The 23,038-nt window shown below is 49.0% G+C and overlaps 1 protein-coding gene and 1 pseudogene across 1 annotated transcript in view; both read left to right on the forward strand.

Annotated features, from left to right (window-relative positions):
* The first annotated feature begins 12,537 nt into the window (after nt 1-12,537).
* Nucleotides 12,538-13,922, forward strand: LOC144123579 (akirin-2 pseudogene; annotated as a pseudogene).
* A 3,595-nt stretch (nt 13,923-17,517) lies between these two features.
* Nucleotides 17,518-23,038, forward strand: part of LOC144125881 (uncharacterized) — a 97,319-nt gene continuing 91,798 nt past the window's right edge. Inside the window, exon 1 of the mRNA XM_077659659.1 lies at nt 17,518-18,621. The gene's annotated coding sequence lies outside the window, so the exon portion shown is untranslated. The remainder of the gene's footprint in view (nt 18,622-23,038) is intronic.

Below are 23,038 nucleotides of genomic sequence, written 5' to 3' on the forward strand. Positions count from 1 at the left end.
GTCTGTCAGTGTAAACCATGGTGAAGCAGAGAAGGAACACAAGTGCTCTTCAAGAAACGTAGGTACTCAGACTTACCATCAAGTATAAACTGGTACAAGTTCTATTATCCACTCTTTTTTCTATTATCCACTATTCTCTTATCCACTATTTCTATTATCTTAGTTCTATTATCCATTATTATCCACTTTTTTTCTCTCTCTAATTTACGCTTTCCGCACTTTGTGTGAAAAAAAAAAACGCAGTAATAGCGTCTGGCTGCTTTCAACAGGGCTTTCAACAGCGAAAAAACTGCAGAGAATGTTTACTACATTCGAATCAGTGCGAAAGCATCGATTAGTGCTACGTAGAAGACGACGATGAGCGGGCGGTGCCGCGGGTCGGAGCGCTCGCGCTATAGGCCAGCGGCAAACTGACAACGAACGATTTTGCTCGGGGTTATTACCCATCCGATTGGTATATACGCACTAAAAGCGCTCAAAGCTGAAAGAAATGTCGTCCCCTCATTTTCTTGATGTCGATTTTTGCTACGCTTCAAGAACGTGTAGTCCACTCTACCCATCCGTAATCGGCTCTTGTTGCTGTTCGGCAAAATGGTTTACTGGCACACGCTGACTTAAAACCTCGCTCAATCCCTGTTACTTTCTTAAGACCACCCTTTGTCCATGGCAGCAATTTGACGACGTCTGCACGCTGTGTTCTGCATTCCGTGCACTACATCAATACCTGCTTTTGGAACAGCGCTGGGAGAAATTTGACAGTCTCCACAAGGTGGCGGTAGGGAAACTTAACACCGCAGCATTCAGTCGACAGTCCTGCCTCAAAACCTAGCCCGTTCATTGAACGCGTGTGTCTAAAGTGCTCGCGTGCTTTTTACGTGGTCAAGCTTCAATCGCGGGATAAGGGTCTACAAAGGGAGCGACAAATAGAAAAAAGAAAAAGAAGACTAAACAATAAAATAGAGAGGGGCGGGGGGGGGGGGGGGGTAGTCTACGTTTAGATGTGTACACGAGAAACAGGTGAAGTCCATTGTTTCCCAGCCAGCATAAATGCGGGGCGTGCAGGGGTTTCGTGTTTCTCACGTGCAGGCGGGCTGTTCTTTCCATTCTTCGCGCCCGCGCGCAGACTTCAGTTTCCTCAATTGTTTTCTGCTCTCACGCCTTCCCCGGGTGTATCTGAATGTCCGCGGGCGGCGCTGCGAGCGTTCGTGAATCGGGCCGTTTCGTGTTCTCCGCCGGTGCTCGCACATTGTTGTTCTCCAGGCAAATGCCGAGCGGGCCCGCCTTTCGAAAGCGTCGACGTTGTTTGTACCTGCCCAGACGCCTCGCGTCTTGTTCCGGTTGTTTTTGTTTTTGTACTGTTCTATTGCCTTTTTAACGCACAACTGCAGCAAGTCGGTGTTATTTACAAGTGTTGGAGACATGAATCGGATTACACCGCTTGTGGGATCGATTTCATTGAACTCAATCGATATAAAAAAAACTTCCCTGCATGAGCGGAGAGGGCGGAGCGGAGAAGGAGGAGGGGTGGTGTAGGATACTGAATCAGTTTATATCATCTAACATATGTACCACTCTTTTAAACTTTAAACGGCCCTGAAGTTTTATTTTTTCCCATTTCTTGAGCAGCCGTTACCACGGTTTTTTCTTTAGTAGCTTATACATGTCTCAAGGTATACCTATGTTCGATTCAGGTCTTCCCTTACGAAAATGGTATATAGGCAGTGTATAGACTTCTTATAGACTCTGTTGCCTTCCTATAGATATTTTTGTCTATCCATAGTCTATAGACTGCTTATAGACAAAAGTCTACTAAAAGTGTGTGGCCATAAACCTAGATTGTCTATGGATTGTCTATAGGATTTGCATTGCCTATAGACTGTTCTCTAGGGTTTGTCTATAGGTGGTTCATAGCCTTTATAGACAGAAGTCAATGGACAGTCTATAGACTTCTAAAAAAATTTGTAAGGGTTTCCCCCAAACAACTAGCCGACTCGACCCGTTTTCGCTTTACTCGTTCCACTGCAGCTTGTATCGCTACTGTGAGAGCAAGTAACGCTTTCAAGAACAAAACCAGGCGCGTGTGCTGTGCTCTGCGTGCCCGTATATGTGAGTAAAACGGTTATACGGGGAGCGTTCCCACAGCACCACCGCCAATACGCCACCCAAGCTTCTGGCGCAGCGCTCCTTTCGAGCGCACCGGTCTATGGCGTTCTTTCTCGCGCCCGCATAGTCAGTAGCTGGTCAGACCTCCTTCGGGTCTAGGACGAATCCTCCCAGCGGCTCCTAGGTGATCTAAGATCAGAGGAGACGACAAGCTCCGCCAGCGGCCTTGGGGCGTTGCTTAGCGCGGCTACCGATGATGCGAACACAAGGCGCACGTCACGACGTTTGCTCATTAGAGAAGCCGACATAGGTCGGCCTGCTTCGTTTTCTTTTACTCCCTGCTCGACGAGCGCACGCATATGTGTACAGTTGCTGGCTAGAGGGTTAATCACTTCTATGGGGTTGTACTACTTGTGGGTAATGGCTGGTGTTGTGGCGTCAGTAATAAAAAAGAGCAAGATGAGAAATATGCCGTTCCTAACATCCTTTTGTGGTGAGAGTGCAACAGTGGAATGTATGATATAATTTGTAACAGCCTACATTTAAACAAAAGAATCCCTTGAATCAAGAGCGGGCAATTAGCTAGAGAGTTTGTGTAAGACTGTGTCACTTGTCTATCATTACTCTCTTTCAAAAAGTTGCAGTGAATGCGAAGGACACTACAGTTGGAGAAAGCCTAAAAAGGCAAGATTAGCCGAATATGGACATGGCGACTCGCGAGTCTTCACCACCCAGTTGAGGCTATGTCTTAATGATAAGTCATGTGTACGCGCGTATGTTCAAATGACACCACGCGGTCAATGAAGGCACGTCATCACGAACCATTCACGGCCGTACTTACTCGAAAAGCAGCCTTGAGAAAACGTTTACGAAGCTTTCTTCCTACGCCAGCCCACACCACCACCACATAGGAGCCACCATCAGGCTCACATAGGACCGCTGAAGTAAGAATCATCTCTTATTCCTTCCATCCTTAGCAAAGAAACTGCAAAACTCGGCCTTAGGCTTCCACAGGAACACACAATCCTGACAACAAACTTCGCGGACAGTGAGTGCACATTTTTGTGGCCTTGGACCTGCACACCAGCTCGGCCATGCGCCCGCCGTTTCCATATTAACGCAGCAGCGGTAGAGCGGACGTATGGAGGAATAGCCGTGCTCGTTGTCGCACTAATTCAGGGTTGGTCGAGAAGGTTGTGACGTCAGAATTACAGCTGTGGAATGAAAATGATTAAAACTCCATTTAAATTGCGACTACGATGTCGTAAGCTCGTAACATGACTGAGATGCCATTATGACGCATCATGATGTAAATTATTAAAGCTGCAGGGAAAGACAATTGGGGTAATCAGTTGGGAATCGAACCCGTGAACCTTGGATCGCGAGTCTAACACGCTACTCCTATGGCACTGAGATAGGTTCGTTCGACTTAGTTAAAGAGGATGTTGTGTGTCCTGTGGTGTCTAGTATGTCTAGCTCTGTATGGTAATTAGTGCGCGTAATTAGAGGTGCTAATTAAGAAATGAAGTAAATGACCATTAACACTGTCGCGTCATACCTTTAACGCGGAGCTTGAGTGTCCCCCTAATTTTGGCTGACGCAGCACTGGTGCTTTCTGTCCCCGGGATTAGTGCTGTGTACTGAGGAGCCATGTTATTTCTGCCCCACGCTTTTGCTTCAAAATGATGAAAACACTTCACTTCCTTCCAGCTAATGAGCGATTTTATGACAGACGGCGTATTTTGGCCCCATGGGGCTTCTAATGATTTAAAATGAACCGTACTTTCTGGCACCCAAGACGCATAGCCCAGAGAGAGAGACAAAAAAAACTATTTTGCGCCCAAGGTCTGGGTCGCTGGTTCGAATGAGCATGGGCTACAGGCTGCTCTTATATGTGCGCTGTGCACTTTACTCTTGGCTGCCATTAAATCGAGATTTCTTACTTTTTGCCCCGGGTTCGAACCCGACCGCGGCGGCTGCGTTTTTATGGGGGAAAAACGCTAAGGCGCCCGTGTGCTGTGCGATGTCAGTGTACGTTAAAGATCCCCAGGTGGTCGAAATTATGTTGTTGTTGTTGTTGTTGTTGACCTCACACAATGGCACTATTCCGGAGCCCTCCACTACGGCACGTCTTCTTCCTTTCTTCTTTCACTCCCTCCTTTATCCCTTCCCTTACGGCGCGGTTCAGGTGTCCAACGATATATGAGACAGATACTGTGCCATTTCCTTTCCCCAAAAAAACAATTATAATTATAACCAATTATATATACTTTTTGCGCGACTCTCCGACTCCTCAAATGTTTGTACCAGGTTGAGCGCGCCACCGATTTTTTTTTATTTAATGTATTTTGAAGCACAAGCATTATGCCATTCTTCTTTGTCGACCGAATGAGAGCTGAAGTTGACAGGTAGCCGGCGTGGAACGGACGAATATTGGTCGTTTTGTCAGTCATATTTTTTTCGACATGCAGATGCACAACCACCGCCAGCAATAAATAAAGTTGAGCGTATTCGCTCTAAGAAATAAAGGCTCCCACGGATAACTCAAGCTCTGCCGCACATTTGCATTTCCGGGCCTCGATCAGGGCGTATACATAAAAGAAGTCTGTTTGATCTTCCGCGTGTACTGTATGCCGGAAACGCGAGACGTAATATCGCGGACGAAAAGAAATGCGAACTAGATACTCAGACGTGAGCAAAAAAATAAGAATATCTTGTTTGATGAAGGTGAAACAGTGGCGCGCTTCCTTTTCAATTATATATAAAAAAGATTACCGCCTGCCTAAAGTCACAAATAAATCATGCTGTATTTCAACCCTCAACGACCGCATTCTTCATATTTTGGGCGTCGGTGTCTTGCTACTTGGTTCGGATTTAATTCGTTTACAACCTATACTACGCAGGCCAATTAAGTATAGTGACAGTATACAGCCTCACATTACTGTTCATGTACTGTCAACGGTTGTCTATGTCTTCTGCATTTAATGGCGGTCATTGAGGAGTTTATTCGACAGGATGGCAAACTTCATGGGCTGGTTCGTTATCTATCTCAGATTTAAAACGTAGAAGCTGTAAAAAGTGAATATCATACCCAGCAATTCTGGACAAAAGCATTTTTGAGCGAGAAACCATTTATGAACGCAATTATTTTATATAATGTAAGATTTCAATATAACAATCAATACATCCGCAGATCACCCGACGGCAGTCTTTTATTTTTTTTTCTCTATTCACGTTTTTGTTATCGTCAAAAGCTTTCCCCATTGGTTTTCTATGGCAGTCCTAACAGTTCGATGCGATCGTTGGATACACTTTAAAAGAAAAGTTTTGCTACGTATCAAAATAAAGGACCATTACCTTCAGTAGTTCCATAACAGTGTCTTACAATTTTCTAATTTTGAAAACTTTTGCCAGAGAAAGCTGGACTTGGAAATGGAAAGAAAAATGAAAACGGCTATCAACGAACATGAATTAATATCTTCAGATGAAGCAGTTTATTTTTTTGCTATTGATTCATTTTCTTCATTACACGATTGCTTTTCGGCCGAGCCACGCACGCTGTACAAGTTCAGTGCCACTTTTTTTTTTCAAATATAATTCTCCTGCGAGTCAATGTGTGCACGTGAATTTTTCCGGTCCATCCTTTTCCACTCTGTACGCTTTCTGGCTTCAGCTTATTCAATTTCACCCCGTGAGTGAGGATACTTTGGATCATAGTTTATGGGGGCTAACGTCCCAAAGCGACACAGCCTATGAGGGAGGCCGTAGTTATGGGTTCCGGAAATTTCGACCACCTGGGGTTTTTTAACGTGCACTGACATCGCACAGCACACGGGCCTCTAGAATTTCGCCTCCATCGAAATTCGACCACCGCGGCCGGGACCGAACCCACGTCTTTCGGGTCAGCAGCCGAACGCCATAACCACTGAGCCACCGCGGCAGCTGTGAGTGATGATACTGATTGCTTTTGGATGCTAACTACGTGTTCCGCGGCACGTTAAACAGCGCGTCTGCGGCTCTGTCCATGCATTAGAGGCCGGTCTGGCGGGCGCGTGTTTCGAGTGTCCCAAGCGGCGAGCGTAGCGCCAGACGCCCCCTCTGCTTCTAAAGCACGGCGGTCCCATTCATCAGCAACGACGGTGGCCGAGTGGGTGACGACCATCTGCCGAGCTCCGCTGGCACGCGCAAGATGCAGAATGACGCCGGTCACATACACGTCACTCTCCATCAACGCTATGTTGTGGGCTGAACCACGGCTGGGGCGGACGCGCACCCGTCCGATCCACTCCGGCATGCAGTGGCTCAGCGCGGTGGGCGTAAACGCGTGCGCCGGACCTTCAAGAAGCCCAACGAAGCGCGAGAATGGGCACGTGGAGAAGACAAGGAGCGTGTGTTACAGCTCATTTGCATATACCGCGTGCTCTACCTGCTACTTGTTTCGCTCCTTGAAGAGGTTTATTTTCTTTACCGCTGTGGCACGAGTAGAGGCTGGCACTAAAGGCATATGAATGCCTGACGGAGGTCCCAGCCCCTTCGAGCTCACAATCAACAGCAAACACAAAAACTATAGAATAAACAAGTTCAGATTAAAACAACCCATTGCGTAAAAAATGCACTAAGGTTTAGCACTCTTACACAATCAGTACTCATCTATACAAAGCAGAAATGTTATACACAATAAGCGGATACTACTAAAATTTCATTTCATTTCATGTATACATTCAGTATATGCGAAGCAGTTAGCATACTTGCGTTGAAATGAAATAAAATAAAATGAGTGTACAACTGACAGTCCGTAAAGCAGAATGAAATAAAGGAGAGCAAGCACCAAGAAAAACATAAGCAAATTGCACAAGTAAGTGAAAGCTCTAGCCTAACGGGAGCAATTTCACCGAATAAATTACACCGAAATTAAAAGCCATCCGCGAACAGGAAGTTGCGCGCCTCGTCAAGGGGCTTGCATGGAGCATTCTTTTACATGCATGGAACTTCGGAGGGATTATCTCTTGTCGCCAGGGGTTGAACATTCCTCTGAATGCACATGCGTGCGTGTCCGACGGCTTAATTTTCAGTAGTGTGGAAAACGTGCAGGTCCAGTGCAAAATAGTATACCACGAATAGTAATCAAAATACTATTCACGCGACGCTCGATTGCTTGACCGCATGCATCACTTTCGCGCTGCACAAGAATAAATCCAAAGATGCATGTTGCAGTGAGCAGTCCAGATAAAGACACAAGCAAACAGGGCACGCACCAATGTTCATGTTGTATTAATGTCTGTTCTAGCAGTGCATGATGTGTTCATGTACAGATAAGCCGTGCACCAACACTGCGAACCTGAACGTAGTTCTGAGGTCACGGCGCATAGCGGATGTTTTCGCTCTCTCCCTTTGTTCTTTATATTCCTGATCCAATCTTAACAATCACGAACAAGACGGCCACTTGTGCTTTTTTTTTTTAACAATTGCAGTCGCAGACACCAAGCATCTCCTAGCGCAAAATGCTTCCTTGAAACACTTGCGCTTGCGAGTTTCCTAAATAACGCGCGTATTCTTCAGTGCTGAATATATATATATATATATATATATATATATATATATATATATATATATATATATATATATATATATATATATATATATATATATATATATATATATATATATATATATATATATATATATATATATATATATATATATATATATATATATATATATATATATATACTTTAGCACTGACAGCAACATTCAGATTCAGAAATGATGCAGTCAGCTGCATTATCTGACGCTGCACAGGTTTCTAGTGAAATGAAAAATTAAAGTTGATTAAAATGTGACTCATATAATTCCATACAATATTCACACAACCAAATCAGAAAAAATAAATTCAATACATGGCTCGAAGGAGCGCAAACAATACTGAGCCCGTTTCTTCCGCGCACAATCCACCGATTTATATAAAGCATACGACAACTTACACAAACCCCCTGCCGGCGCTAGCACGCATACTGCTTCTTATTAGGCCACAGAAATGTGCTCCTAAATGTGCTGGATATTTGAGAGCCTTTCCACCTGAATACGTATCAATGACCGACCGGCTTTCCTGGGCGCGTATTTGTTTCCTGTACCAGGGCGTTGCGTTGCATTGCCCGAACGCATGTTTACCGGCGGGAACTCGATGTATACGTTAAGTTACACACGAAACGCATACACGTTTTCTTTGCTAAGAGGCGTTTGTAAATGCCCCGTACAGTAATCGACGCCCGCTTCCACGCTCAATTCACCCTACGAAAGCAAGGCCCGAACGGAAAGGGACCCTTACATTAGTTTTTGACGGCTTGGACGCTTGGAAACGGAGCGCTCGCATTGTCTCTACGGTAAAGCAAGCGCTCGAAGTGCCTGATTGAAACGGAGGCCTACAAATTGCTGGTCGTTGTTCCCGATTTATAGCTTTCTTTTTCGTTTTCGCCGCTTCCGCATTACGTTGGCTCCCTCGGCGGCTGGGAACGAGGGTTCTCGAAGGCGGGTAACCGTGCGCCCTGGCATACCGCATTGCGGTCCTTGCTTCAAGCGAACAGGCCTCGCCCGCGCCGGACAATAACGCCACCGTGCTGGGAGCATCGGCCCGGCGTTGAGTAATCGATGCACCCCAGAGCTGGCGGCGACGCCGAAGCAAGCGAAGCGTGCTGGCTGTCACAACGCATCGGGAGTACAGCTTCCCCGCACCGGCGTCACGCTTGCTGCTGCGGCCGCCGTACACCTGTGCTGGACATGTTCGGGCCGTTCCCATCGCGGTCTTGCGTCGCGCGAGACGCCAGTGTCCCTGTTCCTAAAGAACAGAGCAGTGGGTGCCGCCGCAACTCTCGTTTATAGTTATTGTTATTCGTCTGCTACTTTGCTGTTGTGCCTCGCTAGAACCGCGCAGCGCCGTGGAAGTTGGAGCGCCGGCGTCGTGCAATCGGTGGCAGAGTTCACAGAGCCCTTTCTGCGTGTGAGAACTTTGTCTCTCGCCGGAACCCGTGCGCCGGCCGTATAAAAGTTATCCAACGACACGACAGCCAACAACGTGGTTTATCATAACCTGTTCTGATATCCACCGGGCCCCCACGATATCACGCTAGCTCACACCCCTCACCCCTTCGAACGAGAAATTACTTTAGGCACCTCACTCTCTCTATCCCCCCCCCCCCCCTGCCAGAAAAAAAAAAAAAAACTGGCTACGTGCCTGTCTCGTATGTAGACAATTTTGCGTGCGATCTGGGGCGCTGGCTCACTCACGCCACTGTTAGCTTGGACTAGTTTTTATGAGACGGAGTACACTCTGCGGAAAAGCCCAGTGCATTTTGCTGACGGCTGCTACACAATTCGTTTCAAGAAGCCAAAGCATGCATGTATTTCGAAAGATGATTGTAATGCTGGAATTTCGCAGCATGAAAGACGATTACGATGGCAATGAGGCCTCATATTAGGCTGCTGCAACATGCGGTCAGTCCGTGCTCATTTGCGGGATATATGCAACAAATTTTTGCTCGATAAGTTCATGTAACAACGCTTTGCATCGTCTGACTTCGAGGCCTTCCGCAATCTACACTGGTATTCGCGCACCAAGCATTTTGAAGCGTAGCATTTTGTGCAGCGCTACAAAAGCAAATCGGTTTATGGTTTATAGGAGTTTAACGCCCCAAAGCGACTCCGGCTGTGAGGGACGCCGTAGTGAAGTGCTCCGGAAATTTCTACCACCTGGGGTTCTTTCAACGCGCTCCGACATCGCACAGTACACGGGCCTCTAGAATTTCGCCTACATCGACATTCGACCGCCGCGGCCGGGATCGAACCCGCGTCTTTCGGGTCAGCAGCCGAGCGCCATAACCACTCAGCCACCGCGGCGGCACAGAAGCAAATCATTCTGCACTGTGTTGTGCGATGTCAGTGCACGTTAAAGATCCCCAGGTGGTCGAAATTATTCTAGAGCCCTCCACTACGGCACCTCTTTCTTCTTTCACTCCCTCCTTTATCCCTTCCCTTGCGACGTGGTTCAGGTATCCGCCGATATATAAGACAGATACTGCGGCATTTCCTTTCCCCAAAAACCAATTATTATTATTATTCTGATCCGGAGTTCCCGGGTTCGAACCCGACCGCGGCGGCTGCGTTTTTATGGAGGAAAAACGCTAAGGCGCCCGTGTGCTGTGCGATGTCAGTGCACGTTAAAGATCCCCAGGTGGTCGAAATTATTCCGGAGCCCTCCACTACGGCACCTCTTTCTTCTTTCACTCCTTCCTTTATCCCTTCCCTTGCGGCGTGGTTCTGGTATCCGCCGATATATGAGACATACTGCGGCATTTCCTTTCCCCAAAAACCAATTATTATTATTATTCTGATCCGGAGTTCCCGGGTTCGAACCCGACCGCGGCGGCTGCGTTTTTATGGAGGAAAAACGCTAAGGCGCCCGTGTGCTGTGCGATGTCAGTGCACGTTAAAGATCCCCAGGTGGTCGAAATTATTCCGGAGCCCTCCACTACGGCACCTCTTCTTCCTTTCTTCTTTCACTCCCTCCTTTATCCCTTCCCTTACGGCGTGGTTCAGGTGTCCAACGATATATGAGACAGATACTGCGCCATTTCCTTTCCCCTAAAAACCAATTATTATTATTATTATTATTATTATTATTATTATTATTATTATTATTATTATTATTATTATTATTATTATTATTATTATTATTATTATTCTGCACTGTTGTATACAATGTTCCCAAAGATGCCATCGTTCGCGCTCCCGCGTGTCTGTCGCACCATCCGGCTGCCACGCGTAGTCAACTTCGCAACGCAATGAGCAAGCCCCAGCCGTTACTTACACTGGAGTTCTTTATCGTCACCAAGCAGCCAGGGGCGGTGTCCCGAAACCAAGCAAGCGAGAGTGTTCAACGCTCGGGACACTGGCGGAAGGCGGGCGGAGGTGTGTCGTGCTACTGTTGCGTGTATAACGAAGCCAGCGGGCGTGCGTTCGTAGCCGAACCCGGAGTCACGTCGAGTCAGGAAGAATGAACCCTTTCGCTGGCGAACGCGCATGCTCTCTATCAGAGATCCGTCCTCCAGATCGTTCCTTGATCGCGAACGACGGCTGCTCCAGCGTTTAAACTTTTTTTTTTGCAGCCTCTCGTTGGAAACAAGCGCTGGCCGGTTCTTTTGCTTTCCTCGTCCTCTGGGTGAGGAGGAAATGGATAAGCTCTGGTACGTGGTGTTCCTCGTGGTAGAACAGGAAGAAGATTGCGCAGTGGAGAGGGCAGTGAGCTGGAAGAGGTAATCTTTCTTTGGCGAGTTGTACAGGCAGGGGATCGGAAAGTTCTCTGAGCCACATCCGTGTAACTTCGCTTTAGATATACGCAGAGGCGTTAGTTCGGCGCATTCACGAGTGGCTGTTTCTTGTCGTCTGCCCAAGCAGCCATGGTATTCACCGCGGTCGCAATGTACGCGAATACCGCACCGAACGCAGACTAATGGTCTCGGATTGGTCAGCGATGTGCGTTGACGTTACTAATTATAGAATGCTTACAACAGTGCTGTGTGCACTCAGTGTTGACACATCTTGTAGGATCGAGACCGCGCACAGAAGGCAGCGAAGTCTACATCACTAATTTTGTTCTATTTCTCAAATGGCTTGCAACATGCTTGGGCTTTGTTTGAGTATTTATTTACCCACACTTAGGGAGTGGCGCCTTTAACAGAACTAGATGAGAAATATCCAGGTGGCAAAATTGCGGGAGCGTTAGATTACGCCAGCTGGGGTGACGTTGTTTACTCAGCTGACAGCTCAGCTTAATAGCCTGGTCTTACTCAAATATGATTGCTTGCTGCTGGCGCCGAGAAGAGGATGTTGTTGTTGTTGTTGTTGTTAGCCTATCAAAAGATGACACATACCCACACTGGGGGATCTAATTAGCCCTCTTAAACTTCCATCTCGTCAACTTCCATCTGCGGCGCGAACAGATCAGATCAGCTTAACCTCGATCAGTGCTTAATCTGAGCCTAATATCGTATACCCACACGTGCCGGCGACCCAGAAAAGCAAAAGAATCAGCCAATCAGGCCAAATACATGCTTTCGCATATCTAAGCGGTTTAACAACGTTAAAACCCTATCGCTTTTCTCTCCTTCTTTTTGCCGTTCAGCGATGACGATGTGTTGTTTTGCATTTGAACAGAACAGCCCAGCTCAATTTTCGGTCACGTGGCGTCGCCTCTCCAGCGAGCAATTTTGACGCACGCTGTTTCTTCGCGTGCTGTTTAGTCATAGCGCTCTTTTCTGATCGTTTTCATGCGAGCTGTCTCGTTGTGGTACCTGTTTATTCGTATACGGAGCAAAACAAGATATGGCGCCGAGTCGAAGACAAGGAAGGCGACCAACAGAGCGACTGCAGCCCTGCTCGATCAGGCGCGCGAGCTGCGTGCGGTTTTTTGCGCCGCAAAATTCGCCAGGAAAAGACCGCGCACCAGCGGCTAGCGCCGGCCTCCTTCCAAGTCCGAGGTCCGAGAACATGGCCTGCGCGACGTTGAAGCGTGCCAGCGACTGGGACGCCGCAGCGGGTGCCAGTGCGAAGCCGCCGTGCAAGCGACGCAGGTGCTGCGCGTCGCCGTCCCCTCCGCCGACCAGGCCGCACCAGCAGCGCCCGTCGCCCTTCATCGACGCGGCGCCCGAGATGACGTCGGAGGAGATCGCCGCCAACGTCTACGACGAAATGTGTCGACTGCAGCGACGCAAGCGGCTTTGCGTCCAGGGGCCCGACGGCGCTCCCAGTTCCAGCGTGGGCTCCCAGACGGTAGCCCCGGGACCAGAACAGCCGGTCTTCACCATGCGCCAAATAGGAACGATATGTCAGACGATGATGAACGCGCGGGAGGCTGTCATCCGACAGAAGTACGACCAGGTGCTCAGCGCTAAACTTACGGAACAGTACGACACCTTCGTCCGCTTCACCCAGGACCAGATAACGCGGCGATTCGAAGGTGCCGCGCCCAGCTACCTGTCATGAAACATCGCGGCAAGTCCATAGAGTCGACGTGCCGAGCGACAGCGGCCGACGACAGTCCTGTAGGAGTGCGCGTCTCTTCTTGGATCTCGTTAGTTCGCTCACGCGTATAAATGACCTCGGGGTGTTGTCCCCTGATTGCTATACGTCTCCTCAAGTCGCCTGTCTGTGTAACTACATACGCGTAAGCTTGCCTTCTGGGCGACCGTACATTTGTCTTGAAGACGTTACGCTATTATCCGCCAAGTCTTTACGCGTTACTTTGCACAACGTAAGAGCGGTGTCCGCGCTGCTTCACAATAGCGTCACCAACCCTTGTCGATCAGATGTGTTCTTTGAGAAGCGTATTTCATAGTGATGTTTGAAGCTTTCCAACGCAGTTCGGCAAGGTCTTATCATTGCTCGAGTAAGTAGCTGCAGTTGTCGAGATATAGTTCCCCCTGAAACAATAAGTACTTTAAGGAAAACGTAAAAAAGGGAGCAGAGCAGCATTTCACCACTCTGTGTTAAGCCCGCGATAGAGATAGGCGATGAATACGGTCGCGCAAATCGTAAATGTACATTCACTGCACGTTGCCATTAATGTGTGCTTCACATATCGTTTAAAGCAACTCAAGGTGAGTGCGGGTTGCTGGTCGTGTATTATCACCCGCGGAGAGAGTGATTTTGAGTAAATAGTACATTTCACCTCAAATGACACGCGAGAATTGAGATGTGTGGTTCTGCATCCTAGCACGATGGTGCTTGCAGAATTAAATATTTGATACAGCGACCAGAAAAGCTCCATGATAAACGCCGATGCTTAACTGTGCTTACAATTGCCATGCTTTTCATTCTGTATGCCGCAAAGTCTTCAGACGAATAAGAATTCGAAACCCTATCCGCTCTTAGCGCCGTTTTGAAAGGCCCTATATATATAGGCGAAAAATCACCTCCACTTTTTAACAGTCTCCGACATGCTTTGAACGAAAATCACGATGCAACTTTTATGTTCACGGACTTGGGCCACTGTTTCAGGGAAAGATAATACAACCCGAACGCGCTAAGCAAGCCCCGTGATGGGTCCAGTTGGGATCACAAGCCGAACAACACAACACTAGAGCCTAACTCCCGCTGTTACTGCATTTTTCTCACTTTCCACGTTTGAATCGCTGCACGGCGGCGGCGGTTACCTTTTCTTTTGCTTGACCCGTGCAAGTTTCATTCCTACTGCTTTGGTCCCGCCTACAAGCACGCTGCATACACGAGGAAAAACGCGGTATGCTGGACGCCCCCCTTTCTCCCGGCCCATCTTTTCCTCGCAGCATGACACTGAGCCGAGAGCCGGCTGCCGCTTGCACATCGCGCCGCGGCCGCAGAGCACGCTCTCTTTCGTCCCGGGGTTGTCTTACAGGGAAAGCGGCCGTAATTGCAGCGGCAGCAAGAGCGGACCGCACGCAGCTCCAGCGGCGGGCACCAACAACAAAACGGTAGCAACGTCCTTTCACTTTCTAGACTTGCCGGGTTTATGCAGAGACAACCGCCTCCTCCTCTACCGCGCCGCCAACTCTGCGCTTTTGTATTTATTTGTACTTGTTTTGTGGCTACACACCAGGTCGCTACGCGTTCATTGTTCTTCCCGGCTGCACCAAGGCGGCCTCGCTAGCGGTGGTCGCACGGCGCACGCGCGGACTCGGGGGCCAGAAAAAAAACAAAAAAAAAGTGCGGAGCGACGAAATAGGGACAAGTCAAACGGCACCCAAAGAGTGCATGATTTATACACTGGTCTTTACTCTGGGAGCACGTGCACTCTCTGATATCCAGGCGTGATTGAGGGGGCTGGTTCCAGCCGCCTCAATCGATGCGATCGTGGTGGCGTGGTGCAGGCTTCATTTTCACTGCCTTCCGGCCGCCGAATAGCGCCAAGGGCCTTGAAGCAAGCGGGCACTCGTCCCGAAATTAAGCGCCGAAACTTTTGTACAGCGAAAAAAAAAAGAAAAAATGAAGGAGGGGAGTATAATCGAGCAGCTACTCGTGCTGGTTTCGCTCGTTCTTCACCTCAGATATTCGAGGTCGACATAAGTTTGTCTTGAGACAGAAGGAATAAGTTTGACTTGTTGGCGGGTTTCTGGTAAATCGGATGAAGGGACGCAAACGGTCGTTACCACATTTTGGAAAGCAGACATCGACGAAAGAGCTAACAACGTCATTAGTTTGTTTTACGTTTCTGTGTGGTATACACTGCGCTTCTAGCGTCTTCGGCGCAGTAACAATTATCTCTAGTACGCAGGGTCCTGAGTCCCGCACGGCAGTCTTTGACAAGCGTGGCCTGACGCAGTATCAGGTGCCGTCTTTGTCAAAGGTAACCAGGCAGCGGTTGTTTTTTTTTCTTAGCCGTGCAGTGGTTTCAGTGGCGTAAATCCGCGCAAATTTCAGGGGGGTACACAGATCTCTAGGCCTCCCCCCCCCCCCCCCCCCCCCCCGCCCCTTTACCGACCTAACAAGTCCCAGATGAGGGTATACCCTAAGTGCCGACAAAGCCGCCGCCGTCAGCAGAAGCCTATAGCTGACAAGGGACGATACAGAGGGGCAGATTGGACAGTCGTCGAGAGAAGGCTCCAAAACACCCCCTACCGATACCGGCCCGTGCAAACCTCTTGTGCCGAGCATGAAGTTATGTTTTGCAGCTTTCCTCGAATCAAAAAGCCTGCGCTGTGCCGTTAAATCAATCCAATTCAGCGGTTGTTCTATTTCTACAGCATTTAACCAGCATCTCTTTCTCGCTTTGTAATCGCAGCCTCCATGCTCCTTTATTTCTGGCTCATAGGAGGTGTGGGTCCGAGATGGTGGAAGGGACATTCGCAAATTTCTAATCGGACCTGCAGTTTTAAGCAACTGAAAGTGACGGCGGTAAACATTGCTCAGTGTGTTTTACTTATCTCAAATAAAAATGGTCAGCTGATATGAAGTAGTATTAGCATGGCGCCAAAGCGAGAGTCGCATCTGTCAGATATCTGTCTCAGTCGCAGCTAGACTGCATGCCAGAAAAGTAGAGGCTTGAAGTTAAATTAAGCACAATTACACGTAGTCATGACATGTCCTTTGATTGTTTGCAGAAAAATTATGACAGCACTGCTTTTTGAACATCTGATCCTGCTGAGCCATTCATTCTGTGGAAGGGAAGATTCAGACTTGCTCCCGCGGCATCCCTGTGTAGTGTGTGCTGCTGGCACTTAAAACACCCCCAAAGCTCTCAATCTGTGTAAGGTAAGGAGAACCCTTCTCCGCAGCCGCCGCGGTGGCTCAGTGGTTAAGGCGCTCGGCTGCTGACCCGAAAGACGCGGGTTCGATCCCGGCCGCGGCGGCAGAATTTCCATGAAGGCGAAATTCTAGAGGCCCATGTACTGTGCGACGTTAGTGCGCATTAAAGAACCCCAGGTGGTCGAAATTTCCGGAGACCTTCACTACGGCGTCCCTCATAGCCTGAGTCGCTTTGGGACGTTAAACCCCACTAAACCAAACCAAACCAAACCTCCTCCTCACCTTTCGAGAGCTTTTGGTCTTCAGGGATGCCATGAGGGCTCCACTTGCCTGGTTACATTTGGCAAAGACGGTACTTGCCCTACGCTCAAAGAAGATGACCTTATTTCTAGACGAATTCGCATTCATCAGCGTTAAAGTGTGCGATGCCGTGGTTCTGTGGTGAGCAGTAACAGGTGTGATGACAGTGCGGACCTTCAACGCAGCCGTGTTTGATTTCTAACTGTGAAGGAGGTTAAGTGTTCAGAAGCGGGGCAGCTCAGGCATCAGTTAAATCATTTAAGCGCACCACATGCAATATTTATGCGTCAAATTTATTCACGCTGCTCAACCTTTTCAAAGCGCAGTAGATCGGGGCGTGGTTGTTGAGATGGTGCTGCATCTGGGCAAGTTAAGCAGGGTGCACAAAAGAACCACGAAAGTACCAGGATGCAGCTGCGACCTCCGGAAGCAAGCGATGAAGACACCAGAAGAGAATGTCCAGAGAAGGAAGGGGGAGGGCATCAGCAAGAAGAGAGCATTCAACAAGAGAGCATTCGACAGTTAGGCAGATGGTTGCTTGTAGTCACTCATCCTTTAAACCCCCAGCAAACGCATTTTCGAGCCTCGAATCCGACCGTCGGAAGGCCGGGAACGAAAATGAGAAGCCGTTCCCCTGGCAAAAAAGACGCGGCCAGCCGGGCCGGCCGAGCGTACACACGCATTCACGCGGGCAGCAGGGGAACGACCAGCGAAAATAGGTGAACTCGAGAAAGTCGGTCCTCCGCCTCCTCACCCACGTCGGGCCCACGGCGGCCGCGCGAGAGCGAAAATGTGGTGGAGGGAAAAAGTGACCCCCCCTCCCTCTCTCTCTCTTGCCGGCGCGTTTTTCCATTCCGTCTCGGGCGTCGAATGAAAGTCCCCTTCATTGCCGGTCGTGCACGCGCCGTCGGACCGGTCGCCCGCAGACTTCGTGCGCGCGGCCCCAGCGGTGACCGCGGCCTGAGACGACGCAAGAGAGCAAGGATCGTGCAGCAGTGGAGCAACTGCAGCGCCGGGCCGTTAGGAGCGGCGGGAACGGCCCACCTTTGCAACCGCTCCCGGGCCTCCTCTCTGTGCGTGCGTGTTTACTCCTTGCGCGTTTCACGTTCGCCTGACGGCTGCTCGGCACCGCAGATCTAATCGCTCCAGCTACAGCCCTGCTCAGAAGGACTTAATTCAACGAAAGCCAGAGCCTCGGTCCTGCAAGACAGCACCGCGCACGTGCTACGAGCCGGGAAACGGACTGTCCGCCGCTGAACCACCGTAGAAGCCAACGACTTCTACTCTCTGGAGGAATTCGCTGCCAACAGGAATCTGCTTCAGGACTCTACCCACACCGTTGTAGGTTGCAGCACCCCACCCTGACAACTCTCGATCCCGGTTGTTCGCACGGGAGCCGCTGCATGCTTGTTCGTGTCCTTCTGTCCGCAGACTCTGATCGACTGGAAGCAAAGTTTCGTCCAGTACCGACCAGCAGCCTTCATCTGTCCCCATCAAACGCCGCTACGAGGCTAAGCTCGACAAACAACGTCGTTTAGACCTCGGCGGAGTGGTGCCCTGACCGCTTGGGAGGGTCACATACGCGTCCGACGACCCTCGTCCAAAGCAGTGATTGATCGACGATCTTGCGTCAGTGTACGTTTATTGTCATCGCGGCGCTGCGAACGAGCACAAAAAAGAGCGTACTACAAGAAGCACGTGTTCCGGCTTCTGCTGCGGTTTTGACGTACCGCTGGCGCTGTTCCCGGAGTGGCGGCAGCCGGCGAGACATCGGGCCGCTTTCCTGGACACTGCCTGGATTTGGAGCTGAACCAAAGGCGGCCCGCTCTCGCCCCCCCCCCCCCCCCCTTTCTTCGTCTCTCCGGGAAAGGATCGAGGTCTGATTGCGTCCAAATTCAAAGCAACCGTAATGCGGTCGGCCTCCAAGCATAACCTCCGGCAGAACGGGTAAGCGCCTTTTAATGTTTGTCCGCCGCCTTGCCTCCTTCCCACAAAATTGCCCGCTGATTATCCTCGCCCGAGGCGCGCCGCCAACAAAGTGTGGCACCGCTGTCTCCGCTTCCGCGGCAGTGTTTCTGCCCGTGAACGCAAGCTTTGAGCGTTTCTTTTTTATTTTTTTAAACCTCTCCCCGCTTGAAGCAGCCGTGAAAATGCGCTGTCTGTCGACACCATCGCGCTCGCCAGTGTGCCCACTCTCGAGTATGGCTGACAGAAACATTGTTTCGGCTTTGCCTAACCGTCTTTGCGTGGTGCGTGGGTGACTTAAGGTGGGCGGACGGGTATATAGGGAGACGAAAAATGATCTGCATTGTGATAAAACCGATGTATACATGCTCTAACGTGTTGACAGCCGACCAGCCGCGCAAACACCTGCTCATTTCTGTTGCAAGCGCTGTCTGTGAACGCGCCAGCTGTTGTGGTCGTATTTGTAGATATTTTATCACTGCTCGAAGGCAACTTTCCGTACGCATTTGTAACCAAGCTCGTCACGGCCGTGGTCACCACGTGAACGCATGACAGATCTAAGCGTACTTCTTATGGCATGCGTACTAGCGATAAAGGCTATTTGTTAAACCCTTCTTTCGTATCGTGCGTCTTTCGTTTTTGAACGCAGAAGTGTATTCTGGTGGCTTGCCTCCCCAGCCCCCAGATTTGTGGGCGCAGTTTTGCGTCAGCACTGCACGACTAACCTGGATAAATAAGCATTCACGTCCAAACTCACCTGGCCAATGATAAAGGGCCCCAATGTCGTCATAAGTGTGAAGTACGTGGATGGATTGGACGTCACGTCACAGCCACCACCAAGCCGATGGACCTGGAACCCTGTGAATGTCTAAGCGCTTATCTAATCCGCTTATCGTCATCTGCTCCCATGTGAAAACCATAGTTTATAAATGATGGTAGTGAATTTTTATGGCGCAAGTGCATCTGCGGAGCGCCATGGCACAAGGTGTTTTCGTTTTGCTCAAGGTGGGGTCAAAGACTCATTTCCCAAGCATTTCACCTTTATTAAGCCGAGCACCAGGCCAGGGGAGAGCTTGTACCCATCACCGGTGAGTACCCGGCGGCACTGCGGATCCAACCCTGGACCTCCCGCATGCGAGGCGGATGCTCGACCACTAGGACACCATTGCGGTAAATTTCTAGATACTACCAAGGTATTTAGCATCCGCCTCGCATGCGGGAGGTGCGGGGTTCGATTCCCAGTGCCGCCGGGTACCCACGGGTATACAATGGGTACAAGCTTACGCCTGCCTGGTGCTTGGCTTCTTTAGGGTGAAATTCTTGACAAATTGATCTGTGACCCCACCTTGAGTATACGAAAAAAAACCTTGTGCCATGGCGCTCTTTGTACGCAGATGCACTTGCGCCATTAAAAAAAAAAGTACTACCCAGGGGGAAATCTGGCGCCACCGTCTATGTGTGTTTCTTAAAGAACATTCATCCACCGCTGGAATGCCGGGAAGACGAGGTCTCGTGTTTTTGGCTTGGGAGTGTATCTAGAAAATGGCAGTTGCGCCGCAAGGCTCTACCCTGTGCGCAGATTATTTCAATACCACGTTTTTCATTTCTTCAATTGGTTTGACGCAAGTGAATGTTCGGTGTTATGCCGGTATGGAACCCTTCACAGCCTTTCTTCGAACTTTGCCTCGATAAGAGTCGTATTTTTACAGCGGGATCTACGTTTTATGCCCTACAAGAGCCAATAAGCGGAGTTAGAAAGAAGAACCTCGTCTTCCCAACATGCCTGCCCCTCTCCATGGTGGGTGAAGTGTATCGCCGCCAGCTTTCCTTATAGAAAGTCTATGGTGAAGTCTATGCTTGCTCCACCATTATAGCACCCATGACGTGTAAGGTGTGTGACTACGTGACTACTTATAGCGTACAGGGCATACCAGGCCTCGTGTAGGTAGGAGGATGGGTTATCTGTGTTATACCGTAAACTTGAAAGTAGCGAGCAAAAAAAAAAAAAACTCGACATAATGATTGGAATTCTGCGGACAATCGGTGGGAATTAATTCCTACCGCAGTTTTACGCTCAGCATTACACGTGTCTGTCAGCATTTTTTTTTTTTGCCAATAGCCCGACATTTTGCTTAGTACTCGGAAACGATCACACCTTCAAAGGGAAAAGGCTTGAAAATGCACTATAGGTCGCCTTATCGAGTACTGAGATAAACACCTCACTCTCGTAACAGCTCTAGCTATACCAGTGGCTCCGTGAAAATTTGATTGGCCTCAATGTCAACTCGAGTTGATTAAATGTGAGATGGCGTCAGGAAGGCGCGGAAATCGCAGGGCTCTCTGAATTGCAGAGCGCGGCACACTTGAGGCAGTCCCGGTGCTTGGGGAAGCCGCAATTACGGACACTTATGGTGCATATCTGCTCCATAGTCATGACGGCAAGAGCCTTCATTACGTCCAAACCCACGACAGGGGCCGAGAAGGACCTCTGAATGGGCGTACGGTGTGCACAGTACGTTTGCTGTAACACCTTGTGTTTGTTGTGCCTGCACGTATTTTCGCTGTTTTATGAGTGTGATTATGGGAATAAGTTCCATCTTGTGTGTTTATAGCTGTATATTGCTATGTCTCATCGTTGTGCGGCGGCACAAAAACACAGCTGAGAATGCCGAATTTAATCTCTATTCAGTTGAATGCGTGCACTTAAACCTTTCTCCAAGTAGCCTGGTATAAAGATGTGTAGACAGCATCCAAAAAATTATGTGTTCCTGTACCGATCTTACTGATATCCCAACTCTCGCCTATTTGGAGCTTCTTTCCCTTTCCTCTCCCCCATAGAAAAAAAAAAGGAAGCTTGTGCGTGTAAATCTCATCTCTCGCCACAGAAACCGGCGTGCTAATTAATCATAAAATTTCAGGTCACGGTGTGCGTAGAATTCGCTATGCGAAGTTCTGATGGTTTTTTCCCCCTGTACAGTCCCGGCGCTTGCAGTACAAGAAGACATTCAACGGCTGGACGGGAAAATTCTTTTTTAAAAATGTTGTCGTTGCTTCGGTACGTGACACCACGAGAGCCTGTAGACTGAATATTTACGCGTCGTTTGTTGGAGGCTGCAGAGAATATTTTTTTTTTTTGCTCCTTGCATATGAGGCAAACACGTAGCCTAAGCGAGGTCGACCGCCTGTGCTTACGGAGTCATATTTTTGCGCTTTCTAGTGGCGGTTCGGCGGGGAAAGCCCACCGTGTCATTGGACCGCTCAATTTGTTATCCCGGCGGAAGGCATTTGCGCGTGTCTACTTTGCTGCGCGCACACAGCAGCGCGCATGTGCAAATTACATTTCCTCGCTGACACTGCGATAGTTTACAGCTGGAACAACGATGTTCAGTCTTAGGATTTAAGATTTAGAGGTACAATTAATTCGAAACACTTAGTAGGTGATAAGTTTTGCGACCGTGACCTGGCAAGGAGTGTACGTGTTCGCCATGCAAATCATATGCACCGTAACACTTGCTTTCGAGCAAGCAAGGACAAAAAAAAATCTTAAACTGATTTCTTGGACGTGGCTGCTTTCTGTGGAACAGAGAGCGTCGTGTACTTGACATATTTATTTCGCCGCGTAAATTTTGAATGCACGTCTTCGCATAGATGTGCGTCATCGGTTCAGTACTTCGCCTTTGTGTTGTGCACGCTTGTTCCACTTAAAAAAAAATTCCGACTTTTTTTTTACATGGTCTTTCTTTACTGAAGCGAATTATTGTATCCGCTTAGTATGCGGTAGGTGCGGGGTTCGATCCCCAGTGCCGCTGGGTACCCACCTGTTTCCAATAGGTACAAACTTCTCCAGGCCTGCTGCTTGGCTTCTATGGGGGAAATGCTCGGGAGATGGGTCTCTAACCCCACTTTGTGTAGAAGAAAAATACCTTGTGTCTTGGCGCTATATGGCCAAAGATGTCTTTTGCGCTATTACAACTCATCATATTTACTGAAGCGAACGAAAATGTGTTTACAAGTTTTTTCTGACAATAAATTCCCTGTCTCTGGCTGCGGAAATTTAGCGCTTTTGATGGATGCGACAGGAACAGCAGCTGTTACTTGTGCAGGTCTAATAGTGAACACGGTCGGTAGAACTACAACCTGGTGTTGTTTTTTTTGTCTTCTAATAAATGTGCTATGCATTGCCTAGTTCAAATGCTGATACCGCCAAAGTTTGAATGCTTACGCATATCATCGTTACACCAAGCTTCACTATTCCTGACTCGCTTTTGCGATTTTAGTATCCCTGACCTTAAATTTAAGACTTATTCGCGTATACAGCATATCAAAGGTTATGTCAATATTGTACTGGCGGCGCGATTTGATCTCCAGAGTATTTCAGAAGCTGTTGATGCTGTCATGC

Source organism: Amblyomma americanum, chromosome 3 (genome assembly GCF_052857255.1).
Source record: "Amblyomma americanum isolate KBUSLIRL-KWMA chromosome 3, ASM5285725v1, whole genome shotgun sequence".
Taxonomy (NCBI): Eukaryota; Metazoa; Arthropoda; class Arachnida; order Ixodida; family Ixodidae; genus Amblyomma; species Amblyomma americanum.